We start from the raw sequence: 22,679 nt of genomic DNA, 5'->3' as shown, positions 1-22,679 counted from the left end.
CGTTCATTCCGTCACATTCCGCGTTACACAGTAAATTCCGTTTTTATGAATAGATTCCGGGATTCCGTCCCCATTTTCTACATCACCCTACTTTTGCCAAGAAGCACGTTCAACGCGGACGCACAGACGGTTGTCGTGGTAATGAACGCCACAGCAACCACTTGTGCATCCGCACTGAACGCGCATCTCGCATATAAAAAGCATTTTAGGGGGCCCTTGGTTTTTGGGGGCCCAAGGCGGTCGCCTACCTTTGCCTAATGGTTAAATCCGCCTCTGACCTAGAATAGGGACTGTAGAGTTCAGTGAAAAGTTAGATAAATTTGCCATTTCATAAATGAGCCATGACAGAAGTTTGCAAAACTGTCAGAAAAATGTGCAAAAGTTGTATGTTTAAGGGTCACCTGCCAACTTTGTACCTTATCTACACCTAAAAAGTGCATTTTAGCACCTCAGATTAGTTATATGTCCCCTTAAACAGGCCCGGATTGGCTAATCGGGAGCACCGGGAGGATTCCCGGTGGGCCGGTCTGTATTTTTGGCCGCAAGGGCCGGTGTTGTCATGCCACTGGGTTGAAATATGGACGCTGTCCCTAGACTGCCTGCACTCATAGCAGCCCCACTCTTTTTATTTATTATTTTCTCGCAGCCCATATTATTATTATTTCCACTAGACCATATCAATAACAAATTCTCAATTGATAATTAATCATTCTTTTTGGGAAAATCATTGTTTTATTTGTGAAGAAGCCGTTTAAGGAAGGCTTTAAGACCAAGCGGAATCCTCTGCCGGCTGCTCCCGCTTCACAACGAGCGGGACTCGCGCATTTGGGCCAATGCAAACAACTTACTGATCATGAGCCCAACATCCAGCAAGGCAGGAAAACATTCAATCTACCTTAGGGAAGACGTCTTTCATTGTAAGTTAATTCTGTTAAATAGAGAGAAAAAAAATACATTAAAAAAACTTCTAGTGTATTCTTAAACGTGGACCTCAATATTGAAGTACAAATCCAAGCACCAGAAGCAGCCCACACTCTCTAAGTTTTCTTTATTTGAAAAAATATGCATTTTCATTAATTCAAAGCCTATATGGTTGTAATGATATTTTAGTTCAAAACTTTAAGTGCCATTGTTAAAAAATGCTTTATTGACTGACGTTTCATAGACCATCAGTTGTTAGCTTTCAAATGTCATGCCATTTGTAATTTCACAGTATTTTCACCTCCTAAATTATACACTTGTTGCATGCAGACAGCCTACATTATGGTACAGTACAAATATTTGGAGCGTCCCTTATTCTGTCCCTTATTTTCTTAAAGAATAAACACTTATTTTCTACAAGAATACAATAACAAACACTATTTTCTTAAAGAATAAAAGATAAAGAATCACAATTGTCGCTTTTTTCCATTTCTGAAGTTAATTGGCAACCCTAATGATGACGTAATTATCTTTTGACTCCCCTGACAGCGGCACCTTGCTCAAAAAAAAGTCAGTTGTTGGAGATATGCGAGTGTCAGTTGTTTTTTCAGAGTATACAAGATCTTATATTGACATAGAAACCCTCACAGGCTCACACAATGATAATTAGAAAATCCCTAGTGAAACGTAGAACAACCTGACCATTTATTTTCCAATCTGCACTGATTCTGATCTTATGAAGACAGTGACTTACCATTTTACCTATGAAAAGAAATGTATTTGTCATGATCTTGATAGCTGAACCTCATCTACATTCAGATCTGGTCTTCATTACTGGGAGCTGTCCTAAATAGAACACTTGATGTGGACAGTAGTGTGTCATTTCAGATTTCAAAGAGTGTTCTTACAATCGATGGAGGTCACAAGGTCACAGTATTGTTGAATGCAAGTTGGCGTTCCTACAGCTGGATGCCCTGAGGCCTGTTTCACACATCCTGTGTTTGTGGTGGGTGAGCGTAACTGCAACAGTAGGCTGTTATTGTGCTTTCTGTTGAAAAACTGAATAAATAAAGTGATTTCCCTGTTGAATATTTTCTTAAACAGTACCCATAACTGTAGGATGTCCCAGGTTAGAGATCACACATCTCTATTGAGCCCCTTTGCAAAGCTTGCATTGGTGCAAAAGTCAACAGCGGATCGTTACCTAACAACCCATGTGGCAAAGTATAGATACGGAGGAGAGCTGAGGGCGCCATATGGGACTGGACCGCGGAGGAGGACGGCGAGGGCTGAGGGTGCCATTTGGGACACGGCCTGAGAGCTGTTTTCATGCCCTTCGACTTCTGTTTATCAGGATGTGTAAGAGAAGAAACTCTTGCTCTCCTGGAACGCCAGTACTAAATAAACACACAAACACATGAATTTAATTTCCCATGCATTCCTTACCCAAATAACTTTATCAGACTTCCCAGCAGAGACACAAAGTAACAATGATGTTTTAATGAAAAGAAGCCAGTGAAACATTTCTTTTTAAGCAGAAGTGCTACTGATGTTAATGCACAGTGCCAATGATGATGACAGATTTGCTTGGAGCACTTAGCACTGGGATTTAAAAACATACTTTAAATAGATTTTTATTAGAGACGATCACCAGCCTAACAGAAAGTTCATAATCAAACTTAATATTCTACCTGGAATATTAGCTACAGCTAGTGTGATTGCTTTGTGTGTCATTTCCTTTGCTGTTGCATACATGCAAAGCTGCACTTGCCCATCTAACTGAGGCTTCTAATCACCGGATATAAAGTAGGCCTATCAAATCTTTCTTAAAAACATACAATTCCTTAAAAGTTTTTTTCTCTCTAGACATTACAAAAGCACTATCTAAAACAGAAAACAGAGACATTGGTCAATGAGCCAGAATGTGCAAGGTATTTATGCTCTTGTGAAATTAAATTTAGATTTATCTCAAATCATCTACAAAATCATTTGAAAAAATTAAAGGAATCTCAACTGTTTAACTCTAGGGGAGTTGGAAAATGAGCCTATTTTCAAAAAATAGTGGAGTGTTCCTTTAAGCCTGAAGTCAAATGTCCAGACTGAATCTTATGACTCAATTGTATCATAAGTAATAAAATTAAATATAAATGATTGCCTGCAAATGTTAACATTTCCTTGCAGCTGTGGTCAAGTTGCATGTGATTATCATACTTCAGCATCAATTTAACAAGGTCAATGAACAGTCAGATTAGTCATATAACTTCTTTGATAAGATCAACTTCTTTGATCCGAAAGACAGAATTTGCAACATTTTCACTCGATGCATATAAAATCATTGTAAGCTGAGCTGTTTGTGCTATCCTGCGTTTTGTCCTAATGTGTCTTCCTTTTAGCTCTTCAGGAGTTCAAATCAAAAGAGCTTCTGGATGGAGTAGTAAAGTTCTCTCTCTCTCTCTCTCTCTCTCTCTCTCTCTGGCCTCATGCTGTAATAATGCTCCATTGCCTCTCTTTGGAGCTTTAGATGCTCAGCATGACATTTCTTTATAATAAATACAAGAAATATATTTCAAAGATCCACTGCATAAGGATGGTCTTTCAGTAACTAATCTCTGTTTTCCGTGTACAGTATATGTATTAGCATATGACAGGTACACAGGTATACTGTCACATTATCTTTAAGCCATGAAAGGATGTTTGTTTTATGCAAATTAATAAAAGGTTTTGCATGCAGTTATGATAAAAAGTAAACAATTCTTTCTGTATTTTAGCTGTGGGATAAAAACAATGCAAATAAAGTATTTGGTACAAAGCACACTCAGTGTCTTTCTTCCATACAATGTAAATGTGTTGAGCATACAAAAGAACATGTGCCACATATGTAAGATGTACATTATCTAAGTGAGATGTATTCTATATGTGGAAGGCAGTAGCATCTTAGAGCTAAGCAGAAGAGAAGCTTTGTATTCAGAGAATTTACTTTGCTCCTTATTCTATAGTTCAGATTATATAATTTCACATAATGAGAAAAGCAAATTTTCATTGGCTGAATTGATTGCAATGCTGTTGCTTGATGAGATCATTTTACTTTCAGTCAGTCGAAAGTCTAGACGTACAATTTGCATGCTTTAGGGAGTGTTTTTTTTCTTTGTGCCCCTAAATGTTTTGCAGCAATCCCTACTTTCAGAAATTTAGATCATCTGACCATAAGTACCTTAATTAATCACTGCTGACAAAGTGGCATCACACTATGACTTTTATATTGCGCATCTAGTTATCCATTCATTGTAATAGCTGCACAGTTTATAAAATGTATTAGGTCATTGTACTTATTCATTTTACTTTTCCCAATTGTCTATGTTATTTTTAGCCCCAAAGTATAAAAACTAATTTCACAGTTTTATTGAAATGGCAACATTATGAAGTCAAACATTCTCTCAGAAATTATGGAAGTTACGAAAATTACTTCACCATAATAGTGGGCCATTTGGGTTAGAGGCAACACAATGCCTTTTACGATCAGAGTTTCCAGCTATAATGCCATGTATAATATTAGTTGTGTATGTGTTGGACGCAATGTAATGCAGAAAGGTTTATTTTAGACCCCTCTGTCTAATTCATAAAGAGAGGCCCTGGCTAAGACCCCTCATTATCATCTCCATTCATGTTTCACAAGGCATCAAAGATAATGTAGAAACACATATAATTATCTCATCAGCATCTCTCATGATTTGGTGTTAATGAAAGATTTTTGCTCCAAAATTAAAATGTGTGAATTATTTATTGGCAGGATAAATGATGGTGGAAAAATCACTCACATTGTTTAGACGTTCTTGATACAGACACATTTTTGTGAGGTTTGAAAAGGAAAAACAAAATGCTAAAAAATACTACAGTAAGTGAATGGATACATATGTCTTATGATGAAATGATGCCGACTATAAGTAACAGTAACTTGGAACAAGAACCAAAAACCCAAACCAGAAATACTACCCTAATGGTTATCACACTTGACAGAACCAATGACTAAACTAATAATGAGATGGCAATATTATGGATTATGGACTGGTATTTTGGCAAGAAGGGACGTTTTAATGATTATAATAACCTTATTATAATCTTAATTTTATTATTATAACCTTAATGATTTTTTCTTACACATATGCAGCTTTTCACTTCACAAGATGTTAATTCATAGACTGGAGTCATGTGGATCACTTGTAGATTGTGATGTTTTATCAGCAGTTTGGACTCTCATTCTGACGGCACCCATTCCCTGCAAAGGATCCATTAGTGAGCAAGTGATGTAATGTTAAATCTCTCTAAATCTGTTCTGATGAAGAAACAAACTCATCTACATCTTGGATAGCCTGACGGTAAGTAGATTTTCAGCTAATTTTCTTTTTCTCTTTTTTTTTTTTTGGTGAGCTTGTAACACTCCAAAGAGAAAGGAAAACTTGAAATCGCATCATATGACCCCTTTAATTAAGTGGCAAATCAAAAGGAAGATGCAATGAATTTCATATAAAGCCAATTTATGTAAACCAGTAATACGACAAATTATATATTATGCATTATCTAGGCCTATATATATATTAATTATAAGGCCACCACTATCAAACTAGAAGGGCAGCATGATGTTATATTCACACGTCTATGTGTGACATATGGAGGCAATAGTCAGTGCTATGACGTCCGCCATTTGGTCCTTGTTATATTGGATGGCTCACATTTTTTTCTCAAACGTGTGAGAAAAATGTGTGATTGTGAGTTGAATTTAATTCATTCATTTCCAAGTGTAAAAAAACAACAATGAAATACAAGAAGAAACCAAAGGTGCCGATTATTACAGCAAGATTCCAAAAGAAGTTCAGATTTGCATTTGTAGTCACCAGACTCCTGTCGCTTTTCAAAGTGTTTGTTTTTTTCATTCTAAATTTCTGTAACAAAGTTTAATGTAGTTCTGTTTTCTTCAGGAGTCTTCATTGATGTCTGATCAATCCTTTGAGGTGTGGGCTGAGAAAACAGCAATCCTGTATGAGTCTGGCCTTTCATCTTCCAATAACAAGGTTGGCCAAAACCACAAACACTCACGCTTTTTAGAACTGGTGAGTGGAAAAAGCCCACCACAGCTGCTCTGTTCTTCAGCGGACCAATCTCTTGCACCATGTCAGTCATTGTTAGCACCGTGAAGGATCCAAGGTTGCAGCGCCTTCTATACATTTAGCACTGAACAATTACTCTCAATCTCACAATATCACACAATCTCCTCCGGTTTTCATGTTCAGTGGCCAGGCCACATCGAGGCACAATGCCTTATTGCTCACTTCATAATTGGTAAATCCAATTTAAAAAAAGCACTTCTGTCTTTTGCCAAAGAATAAAAATCAATTTAATACCTGAATTTATGTAATGAGAAATTTTTCATTAATTGTGTATAATTTTGGCTCCACCCAGGCTCATTAGGAAACAGCAAAAATGCACTTATACATACATTTCACTGCACTTTCCAGCTGAAATGAACACTAGAGGAAGTAAAACACCATAAAAAATAGTTATTGTATTAATTATTTAAAGGGTTAGTTCACCCAAAAATGAAAATTAGGCTGTGTTTTACTCACCCCAGAGGCATCCTGGGTGTATATCACTTTCTTCTTTCAGACGAATCCAGTCGGAGTTATATTGAAAATTGTCCTGGCTATGCCAAGCTCTATCATTGCAGTCAGCGGGTGTTGCAGTGCTTCAGTCCAAAAGAAGTTAAATAAAAAGCGCCCATCCATTAAAAAAAATTTACAAATCCTCATTTTGTACTTCTAATTAGTGACCGTTGTTTTGTTTTGATCTCTCCGCTACGTTTCCGCGTGCATCACTTCTGAGCGGCGCATGAGCAAAGCCGACCTCATACGTCATCCGCCCGGAACTGCTTCTGTTTACAACAGTGAGCGCAAGCTAGAGTCAAGTGATTATTACGTTTTGAATATGGATATTTTTCTTACAAAAATGCATCGATTCGCTACAGGAGGCCTTTGTTCACCCCACGGAGCCGTGTGAGACACTTTTTTTTATGGATGGGTGCTTTTTATTTCACTTCTTTTGGACTGAAGCACTGCAACACCCGCTTACTGCAATGATAGAGCTTGGTATAGCCAGAACTTTTTTAATATAACTCCGACTGGATTCGTCTGAAAGAAGAAAGTCATATACACCTAGGATGCCTCGGGGGTGAGTAAAACACAGCCTAATTTTCATTTTTGGGTGAACTAACCCTTTAAGACATATTTTCACATTGCTCATTTGCACAATACTATGTCATGACCTCAAAACATTCTTACCATAGTCATGATTGTAAACTAATACATTTTGATGTTTGCATCACATAAGCAGTTCCATATGTATGGCTTCTCTGACATAGTAAACTTGCTTGCTAGCTCACCTGGCACAGCACTGAATTAACATTTTACGGGTACGAGTCCTGTGAAACACAAATCACAATACTCCACAAAAGAGCTCAAACAGCATTTTGCTTCAGCAAATGTACTTTTCTCTCAGATTTGCTTTTGCGCACATTATCGGTTACATTTAAGCTAGGGTTTAGTGTAAGGTGTACATTTATTTCAAATGCAATAGAGCATAAAACTTTTAGTGACGCTCACCGGACATTTCATTTCCGAAATGCTGTGATATACACATTAACCAAAATAACACAACGTTGCCTCAGTCACGTTTATCTGTTTCAGGGACAATTGAACACTATTTAGCACCAGTTACTGGACATATCACTTTGAAACTACCATAAAACCTGCTACAAACAAAGCAACAATTGCACATTTTTATTTCAGGTTTTGCAGAAATACAACAAATGTGATTAATTTCACATTCTAAATTATTATAATACTTGCCGGGTTTGTGTTCAGAAAATCTGAAAGCCCTTTACAGTGGGTTTATTTCCCCCCAGTTTCATGCTTCATGGCTGCCAGCAAGAGTTGGCTTAATTTATTATTCTCAGACCTGTCTCTCATTTGCCACATTAGTCATAACTATGCAACAGGGTAATTGGTATTCATGAATGTGCTTGCTGGAAGTTATTCATTATTGGGATACATTAACATGAATTAAAAAGTAAATGAACAAAAGGACATGGAATTAAGGGATAAATGGGACCTTTGGTCAAGTGCTTTATATGGTGTGTGTCCTTGTCTATTAACAACTCTGACCTTTTTCTCTATCAGATTGGATTTTATGGATTTATGAAAGTGGATGTGAAAGAGGTGCTGTTATCTGTACTTTGGTTTCGTCTATGTGTCTGAGTAGAGAACAGAGAAACAAGATGATAAATTATCTTCTGTGACTAAATTTGAGTGATAAATCTCAACAGTGCAGGGTATTTTTAAAGAAAACGTGAAATAATCTTCATTATGACTGATCAGATTAACCCGATACTATACAATAACAGACTGAATTCCTTCTATTGCATTTTAAGGTGAAATCTGACTCAGCAACTGATTGAATGTTCCCTGGTGTTTGTGTTTATTACAGTCTTTTTTTTTTTTTTGCCTCCGAGGGAACACTGCTTTGGCTATCAATATGATGTTTTGAATAGAGGCTTCACTGACACGAAACAGTATGTTTAGTTGGCATGAAACTTCCTTAAGTTCTGCTTCCTTTACTAGACAGAATAAGGAACAAGGATGGGATGATAACCAAAATCTCTCTGCTTATAAACTCTCACACGCACAAACAAATATAAACAAATTTTTTTACCACAGTTTCTTTTAAATTGCTCCACAGGGGCAAGCAGTAGAGATGGATTTCCTTGTACCCCAGCATCTTTGATTATAGACTAAACTCCAAACAACTCAGTGTGAGGAGCACGGCAGGCACCAGTACATTTTTCTAAACAAGCCTGCTGTTGTCCAGCTGAAAGGCTGCGTAACTTTTACTGAAGTCACTTACATTCAGAATGTATTCCAGACTGTTTTGCAACTGTCTGTATTTTTGACTTTCTCTTCAAGTCAATTTCCGCTCCTCTTTTTGAAAACTTGCTGATATGCCACAATGTTCTTTCAGCAGCAACCACAGCATATCGAGATCATGCGACGGTGTTGCGTGACATTAAACGTTGCTCTAGATACAATGGAAGGATCGTTATAAACAGCATGATAAGTATGCCCTGGCCTCGTGGCTTGGTGTCCCAGTGTGGACCGTATTGAGGTCCATTGTGTCGAATGGAAGAGTCTGACTAGAGCACACATCTCCAGCACCATGTGCCTCTGCTGGAATGCATTCCCAGACTCTAGATAAAGTATCATGTGACTGCAGAAGGTGACGGTCATAAATCAGACTAGACTGGTACGTGGGACATACTGTACACACATTTACACGCAAGAGCATGTGGGTGCTTCTTCAACTATGGCATTTGTGGCCCCACAGATTGAAAATAATCACACTTTAATCACTCTAACAATGTTCAACTGTGTACACTTCTGTTTAAAAGTTTGAAATAAGATATTTATTTATTTACTTACTTACATACTTACTTACAGTAACTTTATTCAGAAAGGACACATTAAATTTATCAAAAGAGACAAACAAATAATTATAATGTTACAAAAGATTTCTATTTCGAATAAAAGCTGTTCTTTCGAACTTTCTTTTTTAAATACTTTATTACGTATTTCAATTCAAAAACACATTTAATACAATTATGCAAGTGAATTTTTCCTTTGAAGACATAATATTTTTTTTTACCAATAGTTATTCCTCATTTTCCTTCTTCTTTCTCTTCCGTTCACTTTTGTTTTTCCTTTGGTAATGCCCACCACCAACATAACTTCCTAATCATCAAATGTTTCTTGAGCATAAAATAATCAACATATGTAAAGGATTTCTGAAGGATCATGTGACACTGAAAACTGGAGTAATACCTGCTGAAAATTAGAAATAAATTACATTTTAAAATATAGAAAACAGTTATTTCAAATTGTAATAATTTAATATGACTGTTTTTAAAAGAGTTCTTACAAAAATGTTTAAAAATCTCAGAGAACTACTGTGTGTGTAATAATAATATTAATTAATAATAATATTTTATAATGGATTTTCATAATTTAATATTGAATTTAAGATTCCTAGGACAGGAATCAAATATATAAAATATATATAACTATGAGACTTTTTTAAAGTAGCAATGGTAAATGAATGTAAAAAAAAAATAATACTTTTACTTTGACCTTTATAACAATAAGGAAAATGGTGAAATCTGTTACTTTGGATAAAAATCAACCCCTGGAACATTAAAATGCCAAATGTTGAAGAAACACTCATATCCTGGATGACCCTATATGTCATTTTCCAAACACTCATGATTTGGCTTTTATTATATAAGAGTATTTAAATATCTGATTAGGCTAATGTTTTGTTGGTTTGGCCAAACAAAGATAAAGGTTTATAGCTGTTGCCATGCCAACCATTCATCAGTTGGTACAGTTCATCTCCTTTCTGCAGCACATGGCCATGTCCATGTCTTTATTGAGTTTGAGATTAAGTCCACGGCAGTTCAATTCCAATCATGGCACATTAGTCCTCCATCTGCCCCCTTCGAACTCACTCGGTCACCAATCCATTAACCGTGCCAAGAATTCCACTGTGTTAGCAATATAGCCTAGAATCACTTCAATCTGTCTGTGAATCCATCCATCCATCTATTCAACCAAGCCTGACCATATTAGGGGGGACAAAATGTAAAAGTTCAAATGAAATATCCAATATCGACCACCATTCTGAACATTGGGGAGCCCTGTTTTTAACAAGCAATTTTCTCGATCAATCCATTTCATACGTCCTGTACCAAAGGAGCTCTGATTCATCTAACAAGGTCTCCTTTTCATCAGCTCTCCTTTGTTAAAAAGAGTAGAAAGGGCTGTATTGTTCACATTGTACTAATACATATATGGACCAGGATGTGCTTTCATTCATTAAGCTTCTCATATGGTCTTTACAAATTATATTAGTGAGGGCTTATACCTTGCTCATGCTGTGCTTGCGTAATGGTGCGCTTTGATAGGGTGCTGTTGAGATAACAGACAGCATTCCTGTAGATAATGGCAGGCCACAGAGGTAACAGACCACTTGTGCCGACTGCCTGGGTTCTTCTGCTGATGATATCAGCTATGCTGCTGGGAAAAGGTTATTTCCATCTGCTTAAAGTACAGGAGCTGCACTCTCTTTCTCTTGCTCTCTCTGGAGGCACTACATGTTTTGTCAGATTGGATTCAGAGGAAAGAACAGGCCATATGGCTTTTACTATGCGAACAAACAAATGCCTCATTTATTTACTATTCATAAGAGTGAGCGATTGATCAACGAGGGTGACAAAAAGACAAAGCTCAGATAAATGAGCTTACAAGTTTGTGTAGGGAAGTTTTTTTTTGTTTTTTTTACATTTCATTTGTTTAATTTAATAAAGACAATAAAAAGTTTAATAAGCACTGAAGTGGACTTTATATTATCTATTACCAGTGGTCTCTACAGCATGTACACCAGTCAGAGAATCTTATAATGTGAAAATGTATGGTTTATATCCATGGATATATCCAAAAATAACTAATTAAGCCTGTTTTATACAAGCCCGTCCAAAAGTTTGGGGCGGGTAAGATTTTTTAAAATGTTTTTAAAGATGTCTCAACAAAGCTGCATTTATTTGATAAAAAAGAAAGAAAAACAGTAATATTGTGATGACAATTTAAAAGAACAGTGTTCTGTGGTAATATATTTTAAAATGTAATTTATTCCTGTGATGTCAACACAAAAATGAATGAATGAATGAATGAATGAAAATCCACATGATCCTTCAGAAATCATATGACTCATATGCTGATTTATTTAATTGAATATAAAGTTTAACAAGAACAACACTTATTTGAAATAGAAATGTTTTGTAATATTTTTATTTTATGCATTCTTATCTTGCTGAATAAATGTATTAACTTCTTTCCAAAAAAAAAAAAAAACTCTTACTGAATGATAGTATATAAATGACAGTTGAAGCATCATATCAAGTTATAATCAGTCCCAATAAAACTAGGAAAAATCTAAGTAACACTTCAATGTTGCTATAGGCTATATTTAGAACTATTAAATGGCACATTGAAAAGAAAAACATTACCGTTAAAACACTACACTCATTATAACAAGACCTATCTTAAATGGAGAGTCATCTCAATTATCACCAGTAAAATATGGAGTGCCACAAGGATCTGTCCTAGGTCTGAAAAGCGCTGTACAAATAAACTTGACTTGACTTGACTTGACCTATCTGAGCACTATCAGTCTCCTGGCATGACGGATATGATGTGTGTGACTTATAAAATTAGCAGTTTAATTGTCCTCCCATCAAATGTTTGCCTCATAGATGTTGTGATGTCTGTCTATTTTAGTATCTGGAGCCATAGTGACTTGATTAACAAGGGGGGACCTCAAAAATGTCCCCACAAGGTCAAAATTTACTAGTATTACTATCCTTGTGGGTCCCCATAATGTGATAAATGCCAGGTGTACGTCCTGAGCCAGGGGGTCCCACAAAAGTAGTTCACAGGGATCAGTTGAGACACTGTACCTTCCCTTCACTCACAAGACACGTGCTGAAAGAGAAAAAGAGTTGTCAGAAACCGATGTTGATTCGCATGACATTGCCTACATTCCATATACCACACACTTGCCAAACACATACTTACCTGGGGAAGTCGAGGGTGGAGTGGTTTGTGAGGATGGTAGTATTGCTGAGAGTGAGAGAGTAGAAACAGGACAAGATGGGGAATCTGAAGATTCTGACATTTCAGAAGCTGACACCAATGTGGAACCTAGTCTTAGACGTTCAAAAAGAAAAACACAAGGTAGATTGCCTGTAAGATATTTGTTTTCTTTATTTTGTTTATTCTTTACTAAGCATTTAGGAAATAAGTGTAAAACTTCTGTTATCTTGGAGTAGGGGCATTCCTACTGTCTTGTGGGCTGATAGAGGGGAAGAGGGGTTAATCAACGCCATTATACTCTGGGTGGCTACTGTGTACATTATTAAATTCCAGAGCCTCAATCCTCATTAGTCGCTGCTACTGAAGACAAAAGCATACTTAGCAAGGCAAATAAAAACATACTTAAATAAATAAGTACAGGAATTAAATGTACTAGGGATTGAAATCCTCATCAGTCGCTGCTACTGAAGACAAAAGCATACTTAGCAAGGCAAATAAAAACATACTTAAATAAATAAGTACAGGAATTAAATGTACTAGGGGTTGAAGACCTAGATCTTGTCATTTCCCTAGTCGTCCAAGATATATTGTAGCAGAAGTTAAACTCACCCCTACATTGTAGTGAAATTCCCCGCTACAATAAAGAGAAATGTCTGTGGGGTAAATAGTCACCAAAACTGTTATCTTCTTTTCTGTTCTGCAAAAGAAAGTCAATCATACAGGTTTGAGTCAATATGAGGTTCATGAATGAGAGAACTATCGCTTTAAGTTTAATCAATATATATGTGAGTAATATTGTGTGTCTATATTAAATATCATGTTCTGATTACCTGTTACTTCGCCAAATCGCACATAATTTTAAGCGCAATCATTACCTCTAGTGAGTCTTTGCGTCACACCTGGTTACGACAGTATTTGGAGCTATAAGTCCTTATTGAGAATGCTGACTTTGTTTAAGCTTGTGACAAAACAATGTATTGAGTGTTGTATGGGGTGAATCAGGAAGCATTAGTTTTTAAACTACAAATGTGATGTTACCACATGTGTCCTTGACCAGCTTTGAAAGTGGGTTCGTTAATGGACCACATTTAGACCTGTATTTATTGCCATCCACTTGGATGCATGCCACAAATTCCCTGTGCAAATTGTTTTAGCCTTAATACTGAAGTACAAAAGTATGTATACAGTAGTATGTATTACTATTTATTCATATTAATGGCTAGAAATTCTAGAAGCTTGCCAACACCACTAAACCCACAATGAAATCAGGCAAAAAGACTGATTATATTCCTCAGATTGATTAGTCTCTGTTTGGTGTTGAATACAGATCAATGGGAGACATTGCACTTGAACACCTCTGGATGGTTTGACATTTAGAGAGAGATAATTGAAGGTCAGTGATGTGACACATCATTTTATCGTTGCTGTAAATGCAAGGGCATAAGTTAGCCTGATGATTTCTGAGGACCAATCAATGGTCATTACACAGACACTTTATGGGCTCTTCATCACTAAGGCAATCAGGATCAATTTAGAGTGGCCTGAACTATCCTTCAATACATTAACCCAACTCAACATAAGATGAGTCGGCTCCAAGCTCAATATTTGAGAAATATTTACCAAAACAATAGTGACAGGCATACGGAAGAGACATGAGAACCCAATGTATTTCTCCAAGTATCCATCTTGAGGCAAGAGAGGGCATTTGATGGCTTCAAGAACTACTTGGAAGAAAGACAAGGGCATATACACTGACTAAACACACAAACATAATGGTATAGAAAGAAGGATTGAAAGAAAACATAAAAACTGCAAATCAAGAAACTCTCTCCCGTGCCCGCCGAACCGTGAAATGGATGTGGGACGTCTAATCGGCTCCTAATAGGACAGTCTGCTGTAGTTGAGATACAGCAGGGACTCTCGCTAAAGTCACTCTCGCTCCATGTAACACAGCTCACGTCTCACACGAGGCTATTATCTTCATCTCTCCACTTGCCTCAACTGTTTCTGCAGATGGAGGGTTTCTCAAACTCAAAGATGCCTTATTTCCTTCCAGCCCCTTTGAAACAGGAAGCAGCCATCCTCTGCTCACAGGCACTGGGTGGGTATGGATGTTAAAAGCATGCAAATTGGCGCTTACAGTTGAGGCAAACAAAGCAGCATAAATTAAACAAGAGGCTGTGTGGAAGGAGGTAGAGATGTTATGGAATTCATGCTGTGAAAACGTTGATGTGAAAATAAATCCTGCCAGCCTGTCAGTAAGAGTGAGTCTTTCTCCCAGAGTTTAAAACTACAATGAGAGGGAGTGTCTTCTTTAGTTATATAATAAAAAGTCATATAATTAGAGTCACACAACAATAATGTCTAACAGCGTCACAACTCACAGTTGTGCTTTCACTTAAAAGTTTAAGTCAACATTTTAGGATTTTGAATAGACTATTACTAAATATTGTAGAAACCTAATTTGCTGTAAAGTTGCTTTGCAACGATTTGTATCGTGAAAAGCGCTATACAAATAAACTTGAATTGAATTGAATATTGTATCCTCTAGACTCTAGAGGGTCACGAGAGTCTGTCTCTGTTGAAAGCAGAAACTTTGTGGCTGGTGATGACTGCATTGCTGTATAATAATATGCAATGTCGGGGAAGCTATTTTAAATGCAGCTTCTTAAACAACAAGCTGACTTAAATTGCAGTCAAGGTACTCCTTGAAAAAGCAGTTTGCAGCACTTCAAGCTACTATTAAAAAGAAGCTAAAAGATGTTTACGTGGCAATATCTTAATGAGATGATATTTCATTCTCTACAGCAGCATTTATCTGGTACAAACACAGTGAAGACCTGATCAATTTATTAACCCAGGCTGTAAAAAAAACATGCCTGTGGTGGTGACATTCCTGCAAAATGATATTACGTTGCTTCTTGCATGTTCTGCAACACTTTCAAAGTGAAATGCTAAGCGACTGTCACTAAAAGCGTGTTCAGTTTTACTGGTTCCTGGTTGTTATTGCATAAGTTTGAAACTGAAATGTCCGGTGAGCGACGCTGAAAGGCTATAAAGCTTTATCACCCTTAAATTTAACATGCCACCTACACTAAACCTAACCGACAGGGTTAACAAAAAGTAAACGTGAGATAAAAATGCATTTGCTGAAGCCGCCTTACCATTTTAGCTTTCTGCTACAAGTCTTTGAGCTGTTTGTTCATGACAAGTATTACACTAGTACTCGTACCCGAGCACTCCGCTTCAGAAGTGCTATGTTTACCAGGTGAGCTACCGAGCAAGTTTACTACATAAGAAAACACATAGATATGGAGCTGGTTATTTAATCAAAACATAAAAAGTATTAGTTTTACAAATCATGTATGGTAGAAGTGTTCTGAGGCCATATTATAGTTCAAGGAACCACATGAGATTTAGTAATTAATAATCTGCCCCGTAATCATAAATTGTGTAAAAAGGAATAAAAGTTGTTGGTGTTTTACTGCCACTTATGTTTATTTCAGCTGTAAACTGCAATGAATTGTATGTGCAAGTACATTTTTTGAGGTTTGCATAAATGCAGGTAGAGATTTTTTCAGAGACCCTGTGTTAAAATGAAATTTTACTAAATCATTAAAAAATACTTGAGTCAGATTAGCTTGCTAGACTAGGCTGCTGAACTGAATGTGCAATGCATGTGACAAAAATGATGTAGCAGTTGGTCACGCTACACTAAGACTTGCTGGCCAAGTTAACTTATTATTACTGGAAAAGCGGCAATGTTTTGAACACAGATGAACTACTGTTTGCTGAAAAATGTAGTTACTTGTAATTAAAAAGATCATTAAAAAAATGAAATGTCTGCCATAATTTTGTTCCAAAATGGTACAACTTTCTACTGTGGGACATTAAAGATTTTTTTGCCCACACAATGAAATTCAACGGTCACAAAAAGTGTTTAATTACCAACATTCTTCAAAATACCTTTTGTTTTCTACAGAAAAAAAAAAAAAAATCCATACAGCTTTAAAACGACTTGATGGCGAGTAAATGATCACATTCATTTTTTGAGTAAAGTATCTCTTTAAGTTTCTTTAAGTTAGTTTAAGTTACTTACTCCATCAGAGGTCAAACCACATGCAAACAAATGTGTTGCTCAGAAGTGTTTGGATGTTCACTTCTATCTGCGGCTTATCAGTAGCCTGCAAAGAAGTCTGCTGCATGAGAGAAATCTGGGATGATGAAATGGGGTATTTCAGCAGCATTCAGCTTTACAGGTACAAAGTGGATTGACTGCTCCGAATACATAAACATGACAAATAAAGAAATAAAAAACAAAAAAACAAAAGCCAACATCCAAGCAAACAAATGAACAAACAGAACTATTTGCTCCAAAATATCAGGAAAATATGCTGAAGTTACTAAAAGCTATGACATCCAACATGGTTGGAACGTTTTTTTAAATTAACCAAGCTGAAATTTGAGTTTTGCACCTGTCAATATAAAAATACATAAAAATGCACTAGATCATAAGTATCCAGCAAAATGCATTATTCATTATAAAAATCAACTAATCAATACATCAAATGCCATACTGTCAATTATATAAATTTGCTCTTTACAAAAAGTAGCGGTAAGTGCCTGAAGGACATTTGTTTTAGCAGACTTTTTGTGTTTTACCATTTCTTCTAGGTCGCACACAAAATGATGCAGTTTTGGCAGACAGTTTAGAGAACAAGTTATTCATTACCAACACCACATGCAAGGAATCCAATGCATTTCAAACACAGCAACAGAATGGTCCAAATTGAGAGAGACCATGTGACTCACCATCCACAGCAGACACAGACAATGTATGTCTATGTTCATGTATTTAGGCCATACTATTAGTTGCCAAGTACACAAGGAAGAGTACAGGAACCACATCCTCCTCACAAAAGCCAGATGATATCTGGTTCATTTTAACACTGTACTAAAATGAAATGCAGAATACTTTACAATTAATTATAAGGACGATATAATAACATTGCAGACAGTTGTGTAATGCTTCACATCATTGACCTTGCTTCCAGACAGAACTTCAAATACTAGCTCTTTTTTTTTTTTTTTTACCTTGGAATATATTTTCCCAAAACCATTTTAAATTAGTTGCTCACTCCATTCATACTACACAGTAGGCTCTTAGTTATGCGATACGTTGTGCAATACGATTTGTGGCATAATTTACATGTCAATATATTGTAACTCACAGTTACATTTTAACAATAAGTCACTCCAGCAGTGGTTTGTGAGAGCTATTAAACAAAACAAGGCAACTCTGCGGTTCTGAATTATTAATACCCTTTTAATGACCATCTTTAAGCAACCACAGTGCACAAATCGATACAAATGTTCCACGAACATTTTCCATTGACTTCATTCGCATTCTTGATGATCTTCATTGCATGTCATTTATTTGAACAATATTAAATGGCTTAATTCAACCAGCCAGATGAAATGCTCTCACAACCTATTACCATAACCTAATTCATGCAACCTGATCAATTGCACTCAATGACCGAAAGAGGCAAATAGAACTGTTTGACTTTGTTGTTCTGTCAAGTTACAAATGAAGGCCTGGGATGTGAGGCATCTGGCTGAGATGGTATTAATTATAGACATCTTTTGCTACAGATAATTGAAGTAAATAGGCTTTTGTTCCCAGCAAAACTAAACGAATCATATGCTCAGAGCTGCACAATGCTCATAAAACAGGGGATTTGCAGGCACAAAATACTGTTAAGATTAAGATTCCTGTGAAAATGGCTTCAGAAGGTAGACCTTGTGCATGTAATTGTGGGCCAATTTAAATTCGATATTTATTTTCTTGTTTAAATTCTGGACCACACACAAAAATACAGAGGAATTAAAATGAAAGTGCCAAAAACAGGAAAGCATTCATTAAAAAAAAGGTGTGAACTCTCTCAAACGTGCCTCAGGTAGAACAGGTGAAGCCAACAACAGTTATCACGAATCATTCCAAAACATAATTATCATGACAATGTCTACACAGTTTTTGAGTTCCAGATAATATTTAAGAACTTGTATTTTGAGTTTATGATCAAATGAAACCCATGCTAACATAACCTTCAAATGGGTTGGACTAGATTAGGCATGACCAAGCATGAAATCAGCATGAGTGGTATGAAGTAGTATGAAGGAAATGAAAATAGACTGAGTAAGTTGCTTGAGCATTACTGATGGGGCTGTGGGTGAACGTAGGACAAAAAAGCTTGGGAAACACTGCTCTGTCGCACCGTAAAAGACCTGGTGGTAATAAATCTTCTGAATTCTGTCTGAAATCCAATCCAGGATTAACTTGTTTAGGTGAGTTAGAAGTCTACAGTGATACAGTCCAGCATTTGTTATAGAAAAACTTGTAAAAGAGCTTTGCGAGCTTGCGTCCATCTGTGAAACTTCACAGAACTCCTCCTCAGAAGTATTTTTAATTATCCAAGCCAATGAACTCATCCTAAGGCTTAGTGCTGCAACTCTCCGCTAATTCCATCTTTAGACAAAACTTTCTCAGTCAGTTCAGTCGCTGGTTTCATATAAATATCCTGCAGACCCTGTAATGATGCACAGACGTGTCTTATCTAAAAAGATAAAAATGGCAGCGGGGCAATTACAATTTCTAGACATCTAACCTGCAGATATTCCAAATGAATGGTGACCTAGTGCCATTCCCAAACTGAAGCCTGCCTCCAAATATGCCGAATATACCACCTTTTATCTCTGAGAGGTGATTTTTGTCCATGACATGACAAACATGCTGACCCACATTTACATTGTACTTTGGCCAAATAGTGAACTTTATGCAAACCAAAATGTAGACTTCTTTCATAATGGGTGTTTACAGGATATAAAACACACACCGTCAACAGTTTAATACTTTTAAATACTTTTTATTTTGTGTATTATGTATAGTTTATGTGTTTAATATCCTTCTGTAGTAGAAATTAGTCATGTAATTTACATTTTGATCAATTTTGGAATATAATCGCTGAAAGCTGATTTCACATCCAGCATTTTATATGCCCTAAATATAATTAAATAACATTTTCAAACTTTTTGCAGTTTAACTGCTTAATGTCGCAATTCATGGACATTCATAATAAAAAAAAAAAAAACCTTAATGCATTAAAGTGACTTTCATTTACACATAACTAAAAATAAACATCTTGACCACAAGACAACGCTCTAAGATTTTCAGACATATACATTATACACAACGTCTGTAAAACTCAATGGATTACATACTGTAAATGGAAAGTTATCATTAAATCAGCTTGCCTAAACTAAGCATAAATCTTTCCACAGCTTGAAGTGTTAAGCCTAGTTAGATTCACAGTGTCGTGTAATCTGGAGAATGTTATTATAACTGTAAACCTTGACATGTGTTTATAATGCTCACATCTAGTTTTATGAAATATAGTTGTTGACTTTCTCAAGCATAACTTATTTAAGAAAGGAATATCAAAGGCTTATGTACGACATTAAAGACTTATAAAATACTGCAGGCATGTTCTGATTTTTCTTTCTCTGGCATGATTTGGTCTTCTGATATTTTGCAGATAAATTCTGAGCATTGCCAGGAAACATCCTTCCCTTTGCAAGTCACATTCTTTCCCCTATAAAAACAAGAGGAAAACTAAAACTTGTGATCACCATCTGAAGAGTGTTTGATTTGTCATCTATAAGAGACAAACAAAGCTTTGTGAAAATCTCGATAGAGAAATCATTAGTCATTGCTTCAAATAATCACATGATAACTTCTATTGTACACTGAATGCATTCATCTTAAGAGATTTCTCTTGTAAAAGTTGTGCATTTCCTCCAAGAAATGTGCATTCGATCGCAAAAGCATATGTTTTTATAGTTTTTCCATTGACATAATTTAATTTCTATCACCAGTTTGGCAATCACACAAAGTTTTGGAAGTGAACTCAAAAGAATAGCAAAATATTTTTTGCCCCATCTCTTTTTTTCCATCACTATGCTGCTTTTGGGGTTCCACATGAAATAATTTGGAATTGAACAAAAATTTCATATAATACTAAGGCCACAAGAGCAGTATTTATGACCAGTAAACATGAAACAATCACTACGCAAATTCAATGAACAACAATACAGGACTGATAAACAAATAGAAAAACAAAAAGAATATTAGAGGAATGTGAATACCTGCCACATACAAAACTAATTAAGATAAGAAAAAAAAATAAGAAAAAAAAAAACCCTTCAAAATAAAACATAACCACAATATGAAAAGTGTTTAAATGCATTTTCTGCTTTCTGACTCTTTCTGATTACAATCAATTTTCTTTCTCAGAATATATGCATAATGTGTTTTCTAACAAAATTGGGCAGTGACTGAATTTTTGTCTCCAACCAAAAAGACATTTTATTTTCCCAGAAAATTCTGGAATACACACAAAAAAGAAAAGATGACAAGTTGTCTCAATGTCAACTTGACAGAAAGTACAGGCATTTTCTTCCAAATTAAACCGTTGTCTTAAAAACTCAGATGAGGGATATATACCGTTAAATATTTAAAATGAGTTTCCTTTGCTTTAGAAGCTACTGGAAAGCTAATATACTGTGTTTTAATAGTTTAATAGCTAATTTTTTAATAGTTGGCTTATCATAAGCTTACAAAATACTGTTTTGGTACAAGGATGTCAGATATAGTACAGAATTGAAACGAGCGAATAAGTTTGTTAGGAAGCATTGCTTTGAGGTTGTTACCATTAAAGAGAAGTGACGGGAGTGCACATGAACCATCTGGTATGTTAACAAAAGTGTTTTGTACTAGATTTATAAAACTTTTTGTAATGGCATTTAAAATGCGCTCAAATTGTTTACGTTCACAGTGCAAACTGTATTTGGAACAGAAGTCACTGAAGGATAACAAACTCCCATCCTTGTTCATTAAATGAAGAACTGACCAAACACCCTTTTCAAGCCAATCAAGAATACATAGAGATTTATATCTAAATAGAATAAACCTATTGTTTCATATTTGGGGTTCTGTGTGGAGTGAAATTGTGATTGTATAATAATTTCCAATACAGCAAGACCTGTGGGTGAAAGGAAGATACTTTGATTGGTAGTCTGGAAACAGTAAAATCACATCTTAGTAGGAAATCAATTCCACCCAATTTTCTAAATAAACCTCTGGGAATGCAAAACCAAAAGTTATTTTCATTTGCTATACAATTTTTAAGCCATTTAACCTTCAACATACCATTTATACAAGAAAAATCAAAGGCTTGTAATCCACCATTTTCATAGTCTTGAATAAGTAGTGTAGCGTATGGACCAATCAGACTCACCGTTTTTCATTAGATTTAACAAATCAATAGTATTGTACAGTAAGAAAGTTATTTCCCTTAACCAGGAAATTAACGTTCTTAGAATTGACAGACAGTTGACCCTGAGAGGTCAAGTAAATACTTACAGCGAATCAAAAAATATTTATAATTAATTATAACTAGTTATGATTAATTATTCCTATTTCCCCTTTGAGCTGATTCGCTACAGTAGTGCTCTCTTAATATAATGCACACGTTTTCTCCATATAAAGTTGAAGTTAATTTGGTTGATGGTATTAATAGCTCTATTAGAAATAGAAAGACAAGATGCTAGCCAAACTCTCCATTTTAGTTAAATAAATTCTACCAAAAATTGACAAATCCCGTTGCATCCATGCATCAAGTCTACCTCTGCATTCATTCCATCTGTCCCAAACATTTTGTTTTTCCATCATGGTTTCATCTTTAGAAATGTGTATGCCTAAATATTTAACACTTGACTTGATTTGGATATTATATGCAGTTTTAAGGGGGCATTCATGTATGGTAATAATTTCACATTTGCAAATATTAAGTTTTAAACCTGAAAATTTTGAAAAATAATTTACTATCTCAATTATTTTAGGATTCTGTTCAAGATTTTTTAAGAATAATGTGGTATCATCAGCCAATTGAC

The sequence above is a fragment of the Sinocyclocheilus rhinocerous genome, unplaced genomic scaffold, assembly GCF_001515625.1.
Source record: "Sinocyclocheilus rhinocerous isolate Xijiao unplaced genomic scaffold, SAMN03320098_v1.1 scaffold584, whole genome shotgun sequence".
Lineage (NCBI taxonomy): Eukaryota > Metazoa > Chordata > Actinopteri > Cypriniformes > Cyprinidae > Sinocyclocheilus > Sinocyclocheilus rhinocerous.
Note: the sequence above shows the minus strand (reverse complement) of the source record.